Source organism: Balaenoptera borealis (genome assembly GCF_965194805.1).
Source record: "Balaenoptera borealis genome assembly, chromosome: 1".
Lineage (NCBI taxonomy): Eukaryota > Metazoa > Chordata > Mammalia > Artiodactyla > Balaenopteridae > Balaenoptera > Balaenoptera borealis.
In genome coordinates this window covers 179864608-179884661 of record NC_138860.1, presented here as the reverse complement: position 1 = coordinate 179884661, position 20054 = coordinate 179864608, and the positions used below count along the sequence as shown (strand labels likewise).

General features: G+C 55.7%; 1 protein-coding gene across 1 annotated transcript in view; it reads right to left on the bottom strand.

The window, feature by feature from the left end:
* Positions 1-20054, bottom strand: part of IFFO2 (intermediate filament family orphan 2) — a 51533-nt gene that overhangs the window by 18830 nt on the left and 12649 nt on the right. The window lies entirely within an intron of this gene.

Here is a 20054-nt window from a genome sequence, read left to right as displayed (position 1 = left end):
GCCCTGACCCACCAGCTCATAAAACTTCCAAATCCTGTTCTTTTTTTTAAATTTATTTTTATTATTTTTTAATTTTTGGCTGCATTAGGTCTTTGCTGCTGCGCATGGGCTTTCTCTAGTTGTGGTGAGCGGGGGCTACTCCTCATTGTGGTGTGCGGGCTTCCCTGGTGGTGGGGGCCACCAGGGAAGTCCCCAGATTCTTTTCTCTCGAAGGGAGTGGAGAGAGGGACATTTATTGGTCACCTTCTGGGTGGTATACACCATGTTGGGCCTTCATATACATATAAAAGATAAGGGACTTCCCTGGTAGCACAGTGGTTAAGCATCTGCCTGCCAATGCAGGGGACATGGGTTCGTTCCCCGGTCCGGGAAGATCCCACATGTCGCAGAGCAACTAAGCCCGTGCACCACAACTACTGAGCCCGTGTGCCACAACTACTGAAGCCCGCGCACCTAGAGCCGGTGCTCTGCAACAAATGGAAGCCACTGCAATGAGAAGCCCGCACACCGCAACGAAGAGTAGCCCCCGCTCGCCGCAACTAGAGGGAGCCCATGCGCAGCAACGAAGACCCAACGCAGCCAAAAATAAATTAATTAATTAATAATAAAAAAAGATAAAATATCACTTAACCCTCCCCTAAGGATGGTCCCCATTTTGCAGATGAGAAAACAGAGAATCAGAGGTAACTCGATTCCCCTTTCCCTCCCTCCTCTTCAGCCTCCTGAAATCTATCCATTCTCCCAGGCTTGTCTCAAATGTCATCTCTTCTCTGAGCCTCCGCAGCCACTTCCATTGTTTTCCCTCCTTGAGCTCAGGCTTGAGGCAGCAGACCTCAGGATGCCATCTTTCCCAGGCGGCTTGGCTGTGGCATCTCATCAAGCATGGCTCTCACCCAAAGAGCTGGCCCACGATGCCAGGGACAGCGACGGACCACCCTCCATCTTCTCTACCTCCAAAGAGTGCTCAGGCCCCAGATCTAGCTCGTGCCCCAACCACATCACAGGGACCTTCTCTCGCCCCCAGCATCTCCCCCCAGCATCCTCTCACTCTCCCCGCATCTGCAGACACCCTTCAACAACAGCCTTGTACGCATGCCAGCTCCTCAAAATGCTCTCGGTCTATGGATGCTCACGCCAGCCTCTGAAGCAGGTGGGATGGATGATGGTGGTGGTGATACTGATGCCAAGACGATGATGATGTGATAGGGCAGCTAACACAGACTGAGTGCTTACGATGTGCCAGGCACCGTCCTCGGGGGCTTCACAGGCAGAGCCTCATTTTAGTTTCACAGTAACCTCTAAGTCGGGTTATTATTACCTCCATGTCGTTGATGAAGAAGGTAAAGTCCAAAAGCATGAAGCAGCTCCCCCAAAATCACACAGCCAGCAAGGGGGGGTTGTTTCTATTTTATGGAAACAAGAGACTCAGAGAATCTCCAGAAGCGAAAGCTGAAAAGGGGACCAGAGTTCCCCTAGACCACGCCTCTGAGTGTACAGATAAGGAAACTGAGGTGCAGGTCACCCAGGGAGTGGACAGCAGAGTGCCCTCCCCTCCCCCAGCCCAAGCAGCGCTCATGAGGAGCGAGGTGCAAGGACACGAGTCTGACCCCCGGCTCTGCCTCCCCCACTCAGAGCCTCGATCTCTCCATCTGTAAATGAGACACAGTGTGAGCCCAGCATACCCCAGGCTCGCTCCAGAAAAGCCATTCTGTTCCCGCACTCTCTGACGGTCATGTGACTGGCCCCCAGTCACGGGCTGGTTCTGGCTGGACTGGAGCCCAGGGCCCACCTCCCGGCCCCAGCCCAGCCTCCTGCCCCTGGACTCAGTCACCCCAATCCCTCTGCTTACCAGTGTCCAAATCCACTGGGTGTGATCCACGACACGGCAGTGCTGGACAAGGGTTAGTCCTGGAGGGCCTCTGTGCCAATGCAAAGGACAAGCAGGGGCTCAGACTGGGGAGCCCACAAATCGGGAATGAGAATGTGGGTGCCGGTAGCACCCTGATGCCCAGGCCAGGTGCCCTGGCCTGTTGGAGCACAGAGGAAACATGGGGGAGACACCTGTTCTAGGTGGGAAAAGGGGCACAGGATGGCTGCCACCATACAAGTCATTGGAGGAGTCGGGTCTAAAGCTGGGGGTCTGCCCGCTCCCCCAGCCAGAGAACCGGTTATAATTACCATTTCTGTGCTCACTGCTGTTCTCCCTACACCTAAACCCACCCACACTTGGTAAGGAGTCAAACAGTTATTGAATGGATTTGTTGAATGAATGAATGATCCAAGCAGCAATCACTCCTCAGCCCCCCTGCTTGCCCCTCCCCAGCCAGGGCCCCTTGGACATCCTCAATCTGCACAGCCCCGGCTGGGGGACTCCGCTGCTCCGTCCACTCGGCTCCTGAACCTCCCCTGGGAGAGGCCAGGCCAGCGGGAGGGCGGGCCAGGGCAGGAAGCGGGCAGGGAGAAGGAGAAAGCTTCCCTCTCCCACTTCCCACAGCTCCAGGCCCGGGATGGGAAAGCAGGGATGTCAGGGCAATGAGCGGGGAGAGGAAATGACTCCTCAGCCCTACACCGCTGCCGAGATCTCGGCGGGGCTCAGCCACCATCTTAGCAGAAGGAGCACATGTGTGAGGAGGTGGCCAGGAGGGGGAGGTAGCTGCCCCGCCTCAGCCAGATGTGGTCTCCCCGCATTCCTGAGGAGCCACCGCTGGACCACGTGACGGACGAGAAGTCTCCGCAAGCCACTGGGGGGAGGGGATCGGCAGCTTCACTGCCAGCCCCCACCCCCAGCTAACACTCAGGGCCAGTGTCTCCCCTCCCCCATCAGCTCAGGATGACACACAGCCCACCGGAAAGGGGCCACAAAGCCTGGCCTACTGAGGGGCGGAAAGCCAAGCTGAAGTCACTGGCAGCGGGACTGACTCACAGATTTTTCACTTCCTGTGCACTCACAGAAAGAAGCTCCGGGGCTGTAGCTCCAGAGGAAAGTGGGTGCAGCCCCAGGAAGACAACTTAGGCTCCTGGGATAGCCCTGGGGCTTCTGAAGAGAAAGTCCTAGAGACTCCTGGGGAGCAAGAGCCTGGGTTCGAATACTGCCCCTGCCGCTTCCCAGCTGTGTGACTTTGAGAAAGTCAATTACCCTCTCTGGGCCTCAGTTGCCTCATCTGTGAGATGGGAAGCACACCACCCCTTTCGAGGGTGGGTTGTGAGAACTACATGAAGTGGGGTGGTGTGGGTGAAAACACCCAGTCCCACCTCTGGCACATAGCAGACAACTGATGCTCCGAGGTTCAATTCAAACTGCAGAATCCCACAGCTGGCTCCAGTGGCCAGACCACAGAGAGCTGGGAGGGCCCCACAGGAATGGTCCGCACCTTTCCAGGGAAGGTGAACCGCCGGCACGCCCAGGCCGACCCACTCAGGTGATGGAAAGCAAACTCAGGTGAGGCTAGGCCAGAGCTGTCAGCGGAAAACTTCATTCTAGGCCAAGCATGGGTCTTGCCTCTGGCAGAGGGCAGATGGGCGGAGGGCAATTTTCACCCGGGCACGGGGATCTCACCCCACAGCAGCACAGCCGGCTGCAGGCTGCCAGGGGGTGTGCTGGAGCCACTCCGCCCACCTGTCCCCGGGGCTCTGCGCTGCCCCTGGCTTCTGTGCGAGCCCACCCACAGATGCAGAGGTGCCTTTCCCCTCCCCGCGTGGACGTGCCTTGCCCCACCCTCGCTGCAGAGCTGGGGCTGAGCTGGGGCCCTGACTGGCAGGTCCTTCTCTAGACTTACATCCGAGCTGGAGGATGAGGCAGACCAGGGGGACCCTTCTTCAAATGCAGTTTTGCAGAAGCCGATGGGTAACAGATCAGAGTGGGCACTCGGCGGGCCCCCACCCCTTAGCTTCTGCTGAGCCCCCCCTAGAGAGCTTACAAATCACAACTGGGTCAACTTGCTCATTCCACGCCACCACCCTTGTTGAAAATCACAAACAATTCATGTTTGTGGCAGAATAAAAAAATACAGATGAGCAAAAGGGCAGTGGGAGTGGGGTGGAGCCAGGGATACATGGTGAGAACCCACTTTTCTCTGAGCGAGATCCTCCTCTCGGGCAGCCCACCGCTGAAACACGTGGAGCCTCATCTCCCGACTGCCTCCTCTCATCTGTTTTGCTGTATCTTCTCTCTCCAGTAAAAGGAGGGCCGGGCCGCCCAGCCTGTGAGCGGAGAGGCCCTCCATCCCCCCGAGCCCCGCTCTCACGGGTACCTCCCGGCCCCCTCCCTGTGGACTCCGGTGCTCCCATCGGCACCCAGCCCCTCATCCGGGGAAGGGACTCCTCCCAGACGTGCCGATCAGAGGCCCAGCTGCCCAGCTGTACTTTGTTGCTCAGAAGGAAACACAAATTAAATGCCAGCTGATTGTCTCTGCAGAGGAGGTATTAATTTAATGTGAACACTTAACCAGGGCAGCCGATTCCATTACAGGCGGGCAGGAACTGCCCGGGCAGGCCAGAGCACAGGCTGTGAGCTGGTGATGGGCCGGGCTGAGCAGCCACCGTACCAAGTGTGCACCTCTCCCAGCATGCTGCCACTGCGCGCGCACACACACACACACACACGCACACACGCGCACACACACGGACTTGCTCTCAACCTGAAACACCAGGCGCCTCCAGGGATCCCAGCGGAGAGGTCTGTGCAAGGATACTCGGGGTGGGTGGGGGTCTAAGGTCCATGGGGAAGCACCCAGTGGAGGAGAGGGTTCTGGGCTAGGGGGCAGGAGATCCTGGTTCAAGTCCCGGCTCTGTTGCTAATTCACTGCACAATCCCAGCAAGACCCTTCTCCACCTGGGCCTCAGTCTCCCCATCTGTAATATGATCTCTAAGAGTCCCTCTGGATGTGATGTGCAGACCCTGGATGTGGCCCTTCCTTGGAGCCCGAAAGAGGAGACAGCCTCAGGGACGTCACCGCCATCCAGAGTTACCCTGGGTAACAGCATCAGGCCCTCATCACCAGTGACCAGCAAGCAGGGGGTGGGATGGCAGCATGCACTGACTCAACGTTTGTCCACTCACTCATTCCATGATTGGTTCTGCAGCACTTGCCACGAGCTGCTCGGGCCTGATAGAATCAAAGGCTACAGGAGCCTCCACCAGCCCCACTGAGAAGGGCAGCAAACTGAGAAAGCCATCTGCCACTATGTGGTCCCTGGAAGGCCTGCTTACCACTAGCTAGAAACCTCAATTTCCTCCTCTGTGAAATGGGGGTAGCAATCCTACCTTGCAGGGCTCATGGACATTAAACGAGCTCAAGCGAAGGTACACGGGCGCCCTTGCTGGACGGCCATTCTCATCACTGGCATTGCCCTGCCTACGCCTGTCTGGGGGAGGCAGGAACAGGTGGGTGCGTAAGGCCCGGACCACCTAAGCAGGGACACTTCTCCATCCTGACCCTCTGGGGATCTAGAAGCAACTGAGAGAGGTGGCGAATGAATTTTCCCAGCAAGTTGCTGATCGCAAGCCTGGCCAATGGACAGCGGGGCTGAGCTGTATGAAGTCATCCCCACTCTCCCTACCTGTTTCAGTGACCACGGGTACCCTTTACAGGGCAGCTGGCTGGCCTCTGGGGCCCTCCGCGGGGAGCCACCAGGCCTTGAGAGAGGAGGGAGGGAGAGACTCGCAAGCCTTTCCCTGGACCGCATTCCCCAGACCCACACCCCCTCAGGCAACGAGGCAGCCAGCGTTGTGCAGGTAGCCCTGTATCTGGTCCTGTCTCTGCCCCTAACTTGCTGTGCGACCTTGGGCAAGTCCCTTCCCCTCCTCTAGCATCACTTTCCCATTCTTAATGCAATGGTGTCAAACTGGATAAATTCGAAGGGCCCACGCAGCCAGGCCAGAAAACAATTTCCACAGTGCCTGGGCAAACACCCCATGCTGACGGCAAAGCTATCTGATAAACCACAGAGTGTCAAAGCCAGCTGGGACGTCACCCTTTGGGTTCAAACCAGTGTGTGTAGTGGAGGGATGGGCAGGGGCTCTGGAGCCACAAGGTCCTGGGGTCAAACCCCAGCTGTACATCTTGCAGCTCTGTGACCTGGCGCAAGCTGCTGACCCTCTCTGAGCCTCGGTAAGACCACCCACCTCACAGGGATTTTGCAAATAGTCAGTGGACTCGTGTATGACAGGTGCAGTCAGTGACATCATTCTCGCCCCCGTGACCTCCCAACAGCAGATGGTCAGAGACACTGGGAGAATGGTCCTGGACCACGCTGCAAGTGACAGGGCCAGACCTGAACCCAGGGCCGGCTGACCCCACAGCCTCTATGCTGCCATAACCATCATGTTGATGATGATGATGGGAAAGAGCTAGATGCCACCGTCACCTGGCTGGGGGACCAGGGGCACAGGGGGGTGGGGGTGGCCAAGGGAGCCAGATGCTGACACCGCCGATTCCACTGACAGCAAAACCCAGCAAGTGTCCTGCTTCTGCCCTCCATGCCCCCAGACGTGCCCCAAGAATGAATGGGCACGTGCTCAGGCTTTAAAGTCTGTCCTGACAAGGGCAACCATGACAGCAGATGAGACTAAGGCAGGAGGGGTCCCGCCAGCCAGAGCCCAGCTGTTCTCATGGGGCCACCCCAGCAGGCACAAGGCATTGAAGGCCATTCTCCCAGCCCCAGAGGTGCCCCTGGTCACCTGTCCCAATGCCAATCTGAGGTTCCAGCTGTTTACACCAGTCTTCCGTTCCAGTTACCCAGTGTCCATATCTGCCCAGGTGTCCAGCATCACTCCCACTTTGGTGTCATTTATTGAAAGCCCCTTTGGGGACCCGGCAGCTCTGTGGATGCCAGTAACCCAGAACTCTGGGTGGGGAGGGGGGAGGGTTAGGTTGCCATCCTTCCAGTGCTTCTGTCTAGAAACCACACCCAAGTGGGCACTGTCCCCCACCAAGCAGGCCGCTCCGAGAAGGAAAGTGGCTCAATGAGCATCTCATGGTGAGGAGGAATCTGTGTCCCAAAGTGCAGGCCACCGTCAAGTTTCTGGGGCACCATTTCCAACCTCTTCTAGGCTTGCGACACCTTCATCACCTCCTCCAGGAAGCCCTTCAGGACTTCCCCAGGATGAGTCACTACACCCATCCTAGTATTTCCAGCCCCAGCACATGCCTTCCTCATGGCATCCAGGTGCTGTAAATATTCACTTCTCTGCCTCTCTCATCAGACTCTGCTCTCCTGGAGAAAGGGAGGACTTGCTTTCACTGTAAAATGCTTATTTTGTGCTAGTCTAGTCACTTTACTCCGACCACAGCTCTGTGAACCAGGCGTTATCCTTCCCACTTTACGGGTGAGAAAACCGAGGCCCAGGTGAAATGACTTGCTCCAGGCCCAGGTCCATCTGACTCCCATGTGTGAGCAGCCTCGCGGTAGTCAGCGCATCTCATCGGTTCCGTAAACCCCACTGCCTACCATGCTTCCCAGTACGCTGCTCAGGAAACACCCCCAAATTACCCTGCCGGGGTCAGCACCGATGTGTACCCCTGGGTCACAGTCACTGACTTGGAAGAGAGCCGCTTAGCCAGGGCATTTGCTTTGCCTGTTTACTCACTTCCTGGGCCCTAGAACCCAGGTGGAGAAAGGCCCTAGCGTTGCACCTCCACTGGCCAAGACACACCTGCCCACAGCCCTGCCACCCGTCCCACCCCTACACGGCTGAGGCAAAGCACTGAACCTCCTGTGCTCCTGGTTCCCATCTTTAAGGTGGGGGCCAGTGGAAGCACCTGCCTTGTGGGGCTGGTGTATTAAATGAGTCGGCATCCGTTACGCGCTTAGCACAGAGCTCAGCTCCTAGTAAACGCTCAATAGGTGGGCACTGATTAGCCACGGAACGTGGTCTTTATGTTGTCTCTCCTGCCATGGAGAATGGGCAGCTCAGCTTGGGGTGGCAGCTCTGCTGAGTGGATGGCCAGGGCCCCAGGCACCAGGCAGCAACCCCGGGTACCAAACCAGACTCCCTGCTCTCAACACCTGGTGACACATGGGCCCGTCAAACAAGTCTTTGGAGGCTTGTCTCATCTCAGGAGGATGTCTCACCTCCCTCGTGTCCAATCCAGCGCCATATTCCAGCGCTGGCATGAGACCCGGCACCAAGGACGCCCCAGTGAGTGTGTGTGGGGTGTTTCTGGGACGCCCAGCCCAGCAGCCTCAGCGTCCACCCAGCCCGACCCCTCTGGCTGTTGGCTTAGATTCCGTCTTCTTTCCCCCACGACAGATTCAACAAACACTTCCCAAGTGCCCACTTAGAGGCACAGGACTGAATTAAGAGCGCTCTCTTCCCACCGCGAGAGGGACAGCGAGTTCCGGGGCTTTCCCCAGGCAGGACCTCTGCCCCACCCCACAGCCTTGGGTCCTCAATCCCCCAACCCAACAGGGCTAGAAGATCTGGGCACCGCTGCCTCGTGCCCTGGAAGTGGGGATGGGAGGGGGTGCTCATCCCAGGCTCTTGGAGTGGAAGGCATCTTTGCTCTGCCCATCAGTGAAGGGGCCTCATCCGAGTTGCCCCTGCCCATGGTACCCAGGGCAGGAGGACGGAAAGCAAGTAGTCTCCACCACCACACTGAAAACAGCGGTTGCCTCCAGAGGGAGAGCCTTGTGGCTGGGGACAGGGTGGGAGGGAGACTCGTCACTCTGTCCCCTTCTGTACCATTTTCTAAATTGTAGTAAAATTCTCATAATATAAAATTTGTCATTTTAACCATTTTTAAGTGTACAGTTCAGTGGCATTAAGTACGTTTACACTGTTATGTAAACCTCACCCATCTCCAGAATTCTTCATCTTGCAAAACTGAAACTCTGTCCCCATTAAACAGTAACTTCCCATTCCCCCTCCCCGCCAGCCCCTGGCAACCACCATTCTATATACTTTCTGTCTCCAGGAATCTGACTACTCTAGTTTCCTCATATAAGTGAAATCATACAGTACTTGTCTTTTTGTGACTGGCTTATTGCACTTAGCATAATGTCCCCAAGGTTCATCCAGGTTGTAGCATGCATCCAAATTTCTTCTGTATCGTTTAAATTTCGAATCATGTAATGTATCTCCCAGTCAAAAAAACCAAAGCCATTAAGACAAAAATACCCATTCGTTTTCCCTTATTTTAAATTGCCTGAGTATTTTACGATTACACAAGAAACAGAAAAAAAAAAAAAAATCAGGTAAGCCAAACAAACAAAAAAAGAATTTAAAAACCCACCCAATCCTCCATCCCTGAGAGAATCGCCATTAACACTGGCTGCACACCCTTCCCAATGTTTTCTTATGAGATTTTTTGTTCTTGTATGAGATCTTTTAATAGTGAAAATGGGATCAGACCATGTGCGATTTTCAAGTGTGCTTTTCCCACTTAACAACACATAGCAAGCCCCCTTCCCAGCAGGTGATACAGCGGGTGGCCGTGGCACCATTGATCTAATGGGTCCTGCACTGTCATTCCCAAGTCCTGGCAATCTAATCAACACTGCGAAGAGGATCTTAGTACATACATATCTGCATATTTGTCCAGTTACCTCCATGGAGTGGGTTACTGTCTCAAGGGTATGGACATGGAAAAGGCTTCTGTGCCCCTCAAAAGCGCTGGGTGTGACGAAGCTGTACTCTCATGGGGCTCAGCAGCCGCCCAGGGAGCCAAGGAAAAGCAGGGTCCCTGGGTCCTGACTCCAGCTCGGCAGCAACATTGTTTTGTGCCTCGGTTTCCCCATTAGTCAAAAGGCTGCCACTCCCATGGGTGGAGGAAGACCCCACCATAAATACTGTCCTTCCTCGCCCTCATTGGGTGGCACTCTGCCTTCCCCAAGGAGCAAGGGCTGGGCGATCAGGCTTATATGAGAAATGGGCCCCGTCACCTCTCTTCCAAAAGGGTAGACATTCCCACCTGGTGTGTGATGAGCCCTGGAGCAAGTGGCCACGTGCTAGGGTGGGGCAAGATAAAACAGCATCCCCCAGGGCACCTCCAGCCCCGGGCCTGACAAGCTGCATCACACCTCCAAGCCTTTGCCTGTGCTGTATACTCTGCCTGGAAGGCTCCCTCTACACGCCACTTTGTCATTTCTTTCTCTGAAGCTTTTTCTGAAGCTTATGCCAACTTCAGGCCTCAGTTTGTATACCCCCTCCTCCAGGAAGCCTTCCCTGGCTCCTCAGTCAGGGTCAAACACCCCTCTTCTGTACTCCAAAGGCACTGGTCACTTGCTACTGAGGTTATCTGTTCATCTGTTCGTTTCCTCTACTTAACTCAGCCCTTGTAAGATGAGACCCATCTCTGGCTCCCAGCTGCAACTCCAGAGTGCAGTATAGATGCTGGTACACAGTAGGCACCAAATAAATGTTCGGTGGATAAAGGGCCCATGGAAGGTCCCCTCCAGGGCCTTCCTTAGGAGACCCAATCTGGAGTCAGTGTAGCACCAACTCACTGTGTGGCCTTGGACATGACCTCCCTGCCCACCCCGCCCCTCCCCGTCAGCCTCAGTTTCCCAGACAACCTCCACAATCCCTGCCAGCTCTTCTACTCTCCTCCAACAATCCCCTTCCCTCACCTTGACGCCTGGGCCTACCTCTCATGGGGCCCCCGATGGGCAAGTTAGTGCTCACAGCTCTCCATCCCCAGGACTTAGCCTCTCGGCCCAGGCCTGGCCAAGCCCCCGGGGACCCTCCACCCAACCGCCATCCCTGGTGTCAGCAGCTCTCAGCCTCTGGGACTCCATCTCTTGTTCAAATCCAGAAGCCAGGAGGGGGTCTGAACACCAGGCCAAGAAGCTGGAGGTCCAGGGGGTCTGTGCCCAGGAGGCTGGGGGAGCCCCACCCCAAGGATATGTTTATAGCTTTGAGGAAAAACAGCAACTCCCAAGGCTATTTTGGAAACCTAATGTGCACTTTGGATCTCTCTGTTGTTTATTTCAAGTGACCGTACCGCCCTGCAGGTAAATGCACGGCACTGCTGGTCAGCAGCTCAACGCCATCTCCCCATCACAGCCATGTCACTCACTCCGAGCTAAGCACACCTGGACCAATGAGGGGTCGGCAACCAAGCAGACCCCACCAGGCAAGGGTTGGCACACACCTCATCCTGGGTTTAAACCAAGGCCCTGCAGCCTTGAGCAGGTCACCTCTCTGCGCCTCAGTCTCCTCATCTGTGAAATGGAGGAGAATGGCCCCCCTCTTGGATTAAATGAGGATTGGCAAGCACATCAGGCTCCAGGCGTAATGGGGGAAAAAAAAAAATCACAGAACATGGGCCCTCAGGACCTCAGAAGGGGATGCTCAGAAGCCCAGGCCATTTGTAAATGAGAAGCCCGAAGCTCAGAGGGGTGAAGTGACGTGCCCAAGGTCACACAGCCAGGCAGCGGCAGAGCAGGGACAGGAGCCCAGAGCCTGTGTGTTTCCTGCCATGCCGCTGCTGAGGGAAGGAGGACAGTCCTGAGCAATCACCAGGAAGGAAGGAGGGAAGAGTGACAAGGTCCCTGGGAACCAAATATATGTGCAGCTGATGCAACAAGGGATGGGTCATGGCAGGCACCACCTGCATGTGGAGCGCCATCAGTGTCATAACTGGCCGGGAAGGCTGCAGGCACAGCGGGACAGGTAATTAGACTGCAGTCACCCGCGCCCGAGCGGGATTAGTGACTACACACAGCTCAAGGGGATGGACTCATGACTTAATACCAGCCTCCTGCCACCACGCAGCCCTGACATTCAACGTGATGTGAATCAGTGGGAAGGGCACTTCACACACACACACACACACGTACACACACACACACACACACACACGCACACACAGCGTTCCTCCCATCCATCCACAGGGCTGGGGTACGCCTCTAGAGGAGAGAGAGGTCAAAAATAGCAGACTCCCAGAGAACCTTCTGCGACAGTAACACCCCTGGCAGAACACCTTATTGGAGCCTCTAGTTTCCTCACCCCCATTCTGCCAATGGGGAAACTGAGGCTCACAGAGGTAAGGCGACTTGTCCAGGTCCCCTAATCATAATAGTTAACAATATGAAATGTTAGGATGTGATAGGCACTATCAACTCATTTAATCCTCACAACGTTGCCTTATGAGGTAGGTGCTATTATTATGCCCATTTTACAGATGAGGAAACTGAGGCCCAGGGAATTGAAGCAACGTGTGCAAGGTCACAGAACTCAGAAGTGGTGGAGCCAGGACTTAAAGCCAGGCAGTCTGGCTCCAGAGCCCAAACTCATAACCACCAGACTCGCCTGCCTCTGCTCTCCATATGGAGCTGCAGTAGAACACGGGTCTCTCTGACCCCAAAGCCTAGGCTCCTTTCTCTGTGCCAGGTGGCGTCATGATGGAGAAGGTCAGGGAGCGTGTACCTCAGTCTCCTGGGGATCAGAATGGACCCCAAGTGGCATCACCTCCAAACTGTAAGAGCGAAGCACAGAGGCCCTACCCTGGGCCCCACTGGGCCCCAACAGAGGGTCCCTGAAGTGAGGTTCTCCTAGGCCTGGCTCAGTCCCGAGGAGCCTCAGATGGGCAAGGTATCCTGCAGACACTAAAGATCCCCAAGCTGCCTGGATCCTGCCAGGTACCCAGCCCAGGGGGAGGAGGCAGAGGATCACCAATCCCAGCCCCGCCAAGGGACCAGCACAGATTCCCTTCTCAACTCAAACCCAATCGGGGCCTCTCTCCCCCTGAGACTTGGTCCTCCAGCCACACACTCCCTGGCCTGGACTCAGCAAGAAGCCAAAAAGGAGATGGTCCAAGACAGAGGGACGAGAAGGAGAAGCCTGGGGGAAGGGGTGAGGCCACTCACACAGCCCCACTGCTGCCCCTTTATCTCAAAAGATTTGCAAGTCAGAGAGACAGACTCAGCCATGGCCATGCCCCAGCTGGTGACCTGGTAAAAGTGACTTTACCTCTCTGAGTCTCAGTTTCCTCACCTGTAAAATGGGGTAACAACAGTATCTACCTCACTGGGTTGTGAAGATTATACAAGATCATGAGTACCAAGCATCTCATGTTACTTTGCTCACCTTAGTGAGCAGACCCCACTTCCAGCTGCTGGGGCTGGGGGGTTGGTCCAGGGTCCAGGGTCCTGGGCTTGGCTGAGATGTGCCATTTTGTCCCTCAGAGGCTTCATTCTCTGGGTCCCTCTCCCCCACACTGGGACTGGGGCGCTGTCTGGTAGACTTGGATACCAAGTACCCAGCACATGCAGGCCCTCAACTGGTATTTATGCACTGGATGAATGGATGAGCGTGTGAGCTGAAGCCCCGGGGCAGAGCAGCAAGCAAGGCCTGGGTGCAAGTCCCGTTCTGCCTGCGTTCCAGCCCGTCCCGGGACCCATCTGCACAAGGAAGCTCTGACCATCCCTGGGAGCTCAGGCTCTCCCTCCGCCAGCCACCCCCCCAGGGCATCCTGCCAGTGGTGGGCCCTTTCCCAACCTGCCTGGCCTCCTAGGGACAGACGGCTGGTCCACGCCCACCCCAGCAGGCCCACAAAGGCAGCAGGCAGCTTCCTCCTGGTGACTTTGCCTTGGGACAGATGAAACTTGGTGTGATGTCTGCCAAGCCAGATGGCCTGGTTGGCCTGAGGGGCCAGGACACCAGCTGGGAGTCCTGCCCCAGCAGACCGAGCTGCTTATTAACCCTTCCTGCCCCAGCATGGGAGCTAACATCCCCCTGGCAACTTAATTACTGTCATAACACTAGGCCTCCTGCCCTCCACCCTTGGAGGTGAGAGGCCTCCCAGGGGCCAAAAGGGAGTCAGCGAGGCAGTGGGGTGAGAGGGAACCACGGAGCAGGTGGGAGTGGAGGAGGTGCCACTGTCCGGCTCCGAGGGGAGGCCTGGCCCGCCAGGAATCTGCCAACCCAGAGAGTGAGCGGGGCGGGTACTGGTTCCCAGCTGCGGAGAGTAATGAAGCCAGCTGCCTCGCTTCCAGAACACCCATCTGGGGCAGGGACTGCCAGGTCTGAAGGCTGGAAAACCCACTCCCCGACCCAAACCCCAGAAACAGCACTGCCCTGTGAAGGCTGTCTGAATGGCCGCAGACATCTGCTCAACCTCTCTGGGCCTCAGTTTCCCCATCAGGAAAGGTGGGGCCAGGGTGATCCCTGGGCTCCAGGGCCACTTCCGGCTCAGAGGGCTCCGTGACTCCAGGAGAAGGAATGTACCTCCTCCCCCTGCCCCTCCCCCCACCCCGGCTCCCCCAGGAACTTGTGGAATCCTAGAGGGACGAGCCAGATCCTTTCTACACAAAAAGCATGTCCCAACAAGAGCATGTATATGAGTCAAGAGGAACTTCAGGCAGGAAGAAGGTAAGCTTCTGAGATTCAGTGTGGGACTGATGCTGCCTGGAGAACTCAGGAAGGGTCTTCACCAGGCAGTGCCCACCCATTCCCCTACTCGATGGAAGGCTAAGCACGGGGAAATGCAGCGTATGGGATTATGGCTAGAGACCAGGAAGCATTTCCCAATGGAAAAGCCTACAAGGATGCTAGAAGGCCCTGGAATGTCCTTCCCAGGCAGTAAAACCTTTAAGTGGGATCTGCAGAGGTCCTACCCTCAAGGCGAGGGAGGAACAGATGACCTCTGGAGACCCTCTGGGGACAGCAAGCTGGAGTCCACAAGCAAAGCAGGGCCTCAGAGTCTCTGCACTCGGGTGCCCAGCCAACCTGACATTCCAAGTGGACAATGGTGTCATCTCAGGGTAGAGCACAGCCAGGCCCAGCTCCAGCCTGGGGCCTGTACGCTGGTCCAACCAGGATCTCTGGATGTCTCTCAGGAGAGAGGCTGCAGAGGACTCCAGAAAAGCCCAAGAACACATCAAAATAGCCAAGGAAGGAAGGGCCAGGTGAGAGGGCTGCCAGCCAGGAGTGGAGCCGTCTGTCAGCACAGCAGAGATGCAAGAACATGGGGCTGGGATCCACAGACCTGGTTCTGAGTCCTAGGTTTTCCACCAACTTGCTGTGTAACCTTTAGCAAGTCACTACCCCTCTGAAAAGTGTGTGCTGGGGGAGAAATCGAACATCTCTAAGGACTCTTGCAGCTCTGATTTAACAGTCATTTGGCGAGCTCCCTAGGGACAGGAGTCTGCCTTTCCAGTCCATGCTGCATCATCCCCAGGGCCCAAGCATGGGGCCAAGCACAAGCACCCTAAAAATGATGGATGGATGGGTGGATGGATGGATGGATGGATGGATAGGTGGATGAATGAATAGATGGATGGATGGATGAATGAATGATCAAGCGAAGTAATTCCTCAAAAAGAAGAGCAGAAGGTCCTAGGTGTCCCCTGGGATGACTCCTTACACTTGCCCTCAAGGGCTCCCTGGAATCACCTTCCCGTGACTATAGACCTTCCAGCGTCCAACCCCCTTCTCTAACTTGTGCTCACACCCACACACACTTTCTTAAATATGCAACACATGCTCCAAGCACCGTGACCCAACTCTGAATCCTGAGAAGAGAAGCTATGGATCCCCAAAGCCATGAGACCTATCTGCTCCAGCCTCCCCCTGGGGCGCCTCAACCTCCTGAAGCACCCTCCCAAAGCTGGGTTTGAAATGAGACTGAACAGTGATGGAACCCCAGGGACGATCTTTTAAGACCCAAGTTCACATGCCAGCTCTGCCACTTTCTGGCCATGACAAGCAACAAGTCATTTCACCTGCCGAGACTGTTTCCTCATCTGTACAGTAGGCGTTAACCACAGCTACCCTTCAAGAGTCTTGCGAGGTTCAAGACTCTTGTGCAGTTCAAAACATCCATGAAGTTTTGCACAGCATCAGGCACATGGGATGTGCTCGGGGAACAGTGAGAGGAGTATAATGGGGTTATGAGATCCTGGCTTCCTTCTTGGAGGAGCTGAGGGTGAGTGAAGCCTCCCAGAGTTTCTCTGCAATCCCTTCCACATCGTTTCCTACTTTGGGAGGGTGATATGCCTGGACTTAAACCCAGCAGAAGCTACAAAGCAGCCTTTGTCTCAGAGGCGAAACCCTAAACCAGCTGCCTTGACATCAACTCTGGAAAAACAATGCCAGGACAGCCTTCAACGTCACCTCTCTGCCAAGGTCTGGGAGCGGGTGCTTCACCCACAAGGCCTCGCAGAGATAGTCAGTGGGCTGGACAAGAACCCGGGAGCCATATTCCCATGGCCTTCAGGAAGAACAGCTGCCCTGGTGATCCCTGAGGTGTAAGATAGGACTTGAACTCCTGTATCTCAGCCCAAGGGCCAGGGCCAGGAACATGCAGCCCATTCCTCAACCTGAAAGACAGAGCCTGGGAGTGCGGCCGGAATTATTCTGGAAGAGTCCACCAGATTCAGGTTCAAATCCCAGCTCTGCCCCTGCCTCACAGTGAGATCTCAGGCCAGGGATGGGTCCCAAGGCTGCCTCCGTATCTGCACAAGGATGCTGGGACTTAGGGGGCCCCTCCCCAGGGAGGCAGGGACACAGAGAGATTCCCCACTCAAGACCACTCTCCAGCAAGGCCACTGGAAGCCACAGGCTCCAGGTGGCACACTGTGCTGGCCACAGCCTCGAATGCTACGTCTTGCCCTACCAGTGACCCTGCGCTGACAGTCTGCTGGGGAGGACAGGGGATGTGACCTCCTCCTTGCCAGCCAAGCAGGCAGCTCTGCTGGGGAAAGGAAGTGCTCTGAACACAAAGGCCACTCTGCAGCCCGAACGGGGAGGGAAGAGGCAGTTCTCACTGTGTGGGGCCTTGGGAGCTGGTGAGGGCCAGGATGAGACAGAAGGGACAGAGCAATAACAGCTCAGGGGGCCAGCACCACACTTAGCCCTCGGCATGCACCATCGCACTGAACCCTCTTTACAACCCGTGAGCTAAGGTTGTCATCCCCATTTTACAGATGAGAAAACTGAGGTGTGGGGTGGTGATGGGAACCCAGGCGATCTCACTCCAGGATCAGAGCTCCCACCCAAGTGAAGGCCCTGACTGCAGGCTGACAATGCAACTGAGGAAGAGTGAACAAATAATTTCTTTTTAATTCCCCATGGATGTATTATGCCTTAAGGCCCAGAAAGGAACAACCTACACGTTGGGGCTTCCCTGAACTCAGTGTAGGTTAATCGTGGCTGTCAGTAGCCTGGTGAGCTCTGACCCCAGTTTTCCCAACTTGAATAAGTCCTGATGTTTTAAACATCAATACTTTCTTTAAAGGCAAGTGTCAAACCAGCTGCAATGTAATATTAAGACTTTCCATATAAAACTGTGTACAGATCCAAACATACTATTTGTTAGGGCCCAGCCCCAGGCTGGGGACTCAAGAAACATGGTCTTTGTAAAGACTGGGGGATCGGTCTTTGTGGTTCACCCAACTCCTCACTGTGGGCAAACTTCTCAGACCTCCAACTCCAGGGCTCACCCCAGAGAAAAGGGGATGGGAATGGCCCTCAGTGGGCCAGGCTCATCAACAACCCTGTGGGTCTCGTCATCCCATTTTATACAAGAGGAAACCAAGGCACAGAGAAATGCACAGCTGAGCACACGGCTGGCAGACAGGGACAGTAGGTCAGTCAGCCAGTCAGTCAACACCCCAAGGCGCCAACGCCAGGCCGAGCTCAGGGGATTGCCTCCTGTTACAAGGAGACAAACCCAAGGTGACCTCAGATGTCTCTTTTGTCGGCCAAGAGAGCCTCATCTGCAGCACTGAGGACCCGGATGTCTGGCCAAGGGGCAGGGCTCAGTCTGTGTGGGCTCCACTTTGACAGGCTCCGAGGCCTCTTCACTCTACGTTCTCTGGCCTCTGGAAGTTTTCCAAAGCCCTCCTTAAAGGACCAGCAGCCTCCAGAAGGATCCCTTAGCCCAAGGGTTTCAAAGGAATCCTGTTTAGGGGACCTGGGTTCTAGCCCCTACTGTGCTGTGTGACCTCAAGGGAGCTGCTCTCCTTCCCTGGGCCTCAGTTTTCTCATCTGTAAAATGGTCATGGGTATGTGGGTGGGGGTAGAGAGAAAAAGATAAAACACTGAGGGACGAACTCTCAGAAGGTCTTCTTCAAAAGACACCAGGCACATTTAGTCATCTGGGATGACAGGGGAACGACGTCTCCTAGAAGCAGGGGGATGGATTAAATGACCTCAGAGAGAGCCTCAAACCCGCTGGGCCCACCAGGGGGTATGAGGAAGGCATGGGTGTGAGGGAGAAGGGGCAGGTGGGGCAGTCAGGCGGGAGAGGTAAGGTGAGCAGCCTAGCCTCCCCAGCTCACTCCCCGACCGGTGTCTAATCATAGGCCCAGACCTTGACGGGGGTCGGGGAGGCTGAGGCCCCCATGACGGCATTGACCTCTAACCTGGCAGCTATCCCTCTCACCAGGCAACCTCCCCTGTCCCCCAACCTGATGTCAAGACCCCAGGCCCGTAGTACAAGGGGTCTGCAGTGGACAGAGGTGGGGTCCTGACCCCGGAGCCTCCAAGTCCACAGGGGGTAGAAAGAGGCTCTCAGCCCCATACTCACAGACACACGCGCACACCCACGGGCTCATGCACGGGCTCACAAAGCCCCAGCAGCAAACAAAGGGCCCCCCACCAAGGCCTGGCATTGGGCGGGGGTGGGGGACAGAGACCCCTCACAGCCCTCCCCTGCCTCCAGCCATAGGGAACAGAGACCAAAACAAGAAAGAAGGGAAAGAGGGAAAGGAGAGAGGAGGAGAGACAGCAAAACAGAGCAAAGAGAGCCAAGAAGGCCATGAGGAGGGAGGTAGGCCAGGAAGGGGGAGAAGAAAGAGCAGGCAGGCCAGGTTCTGGCTGTGTCCTGACTCCGGCCCGGGCCTGGGTTGTGCACCAGCATGGCAATCTCAGCTCCAGGTCTTTGCACAAGCTGTTCTCTCTACCAGCAGCACCCTTCCCCCTTCTCTTCCACTCTTACTGGACCTTCAAAACACAACTCAGCTGATGTCTCCTCCAGGAAGCCTTCCTTGACTGGCCCTAAGCTGGCTCAGCTGTCTTCCAGAATCCCTGGATTTCAGGCACTACAGGGTCCCACCAGGGTCCCGCCTAGTGCTCCAAGGCTCTCTCTCTGGTCCAGTGTTCTTCTGACTTTGCAACAAGCTTTCCCCACATCTATTCCAGTCTCAGTCTCCACCCACACCCTGCCCCGGGATGGCCTTCTTCCCATTAACCACAGCAGGCGGGGACAAAATGGGGGTGCCAGTGGGCCCCGGGAAGATGTACCAACTCTGCCCAGACAGAGGCCTGTCTGCTGGGGAATTTCACAAGGTCCACTTAGACCCAGCTCTTCCCCTCCCCCTAGACGGCAAACAGATGGCAGCGAGCCAAGAAACTCCTTAAATAACCCAAGTAATAAAAATGCCAATTAAGAGGGTGGAAGGCAGTGTCTCCACTGCGGGGGTGTCTCTCCATCGCGCAGCAGATGAGCAGGGGGCTGTGTGCACCTGCACATCCTGAAGTCAGAGCACGCAGGCCAGAGAGCGCTGAGCAAGCATCTCAGAGCCGCCCCGGAGACAGCCCCGACCCAGCGCAGCCCAGGCCAGGGCCCCAGTGCCACCGGAGTGCCCCCTTGCTCCTCTCCCCAGGACCCCCAGTCTCACTGAAGAATCATCACGGCACATATATACACTATTATGTATAAAACAGATAACTAATGAGAACCTACTGTATAGCACAGGGAACTCTACTCAAGGCTCTGTGGTGACCTAAATGGGAAAGAAATCCAAAAAAGAGGGAATATATGTATACGTATAGCTGATTCACTTTGCTGTACAGTAGAAACTAACACAACATTGTAAAGCAACTATACTTCAATAAAAATTAATTAAAAAAATCATCACAGCAGCTGCCAGTGTCTGAGGGCCGTCACCTCAGTCCCTTTCTCATGCCACCCGTGCAATATGCCTATCCATCCCCATTTTGCAGATAAGGAAGCAAGGACTCTCTCAAGGTCACGGAGCTGATAAGCAGTGGAGACACTCTTGGACTCCTCTCTTCCCAGCTTCCAAGTTCCACACAAACGCTCTGCTCCGAGCTGTTTAGTTCCAAAGGTTTTTGTCCTTTGACTTGGGATCTAGGGGAGATGTGA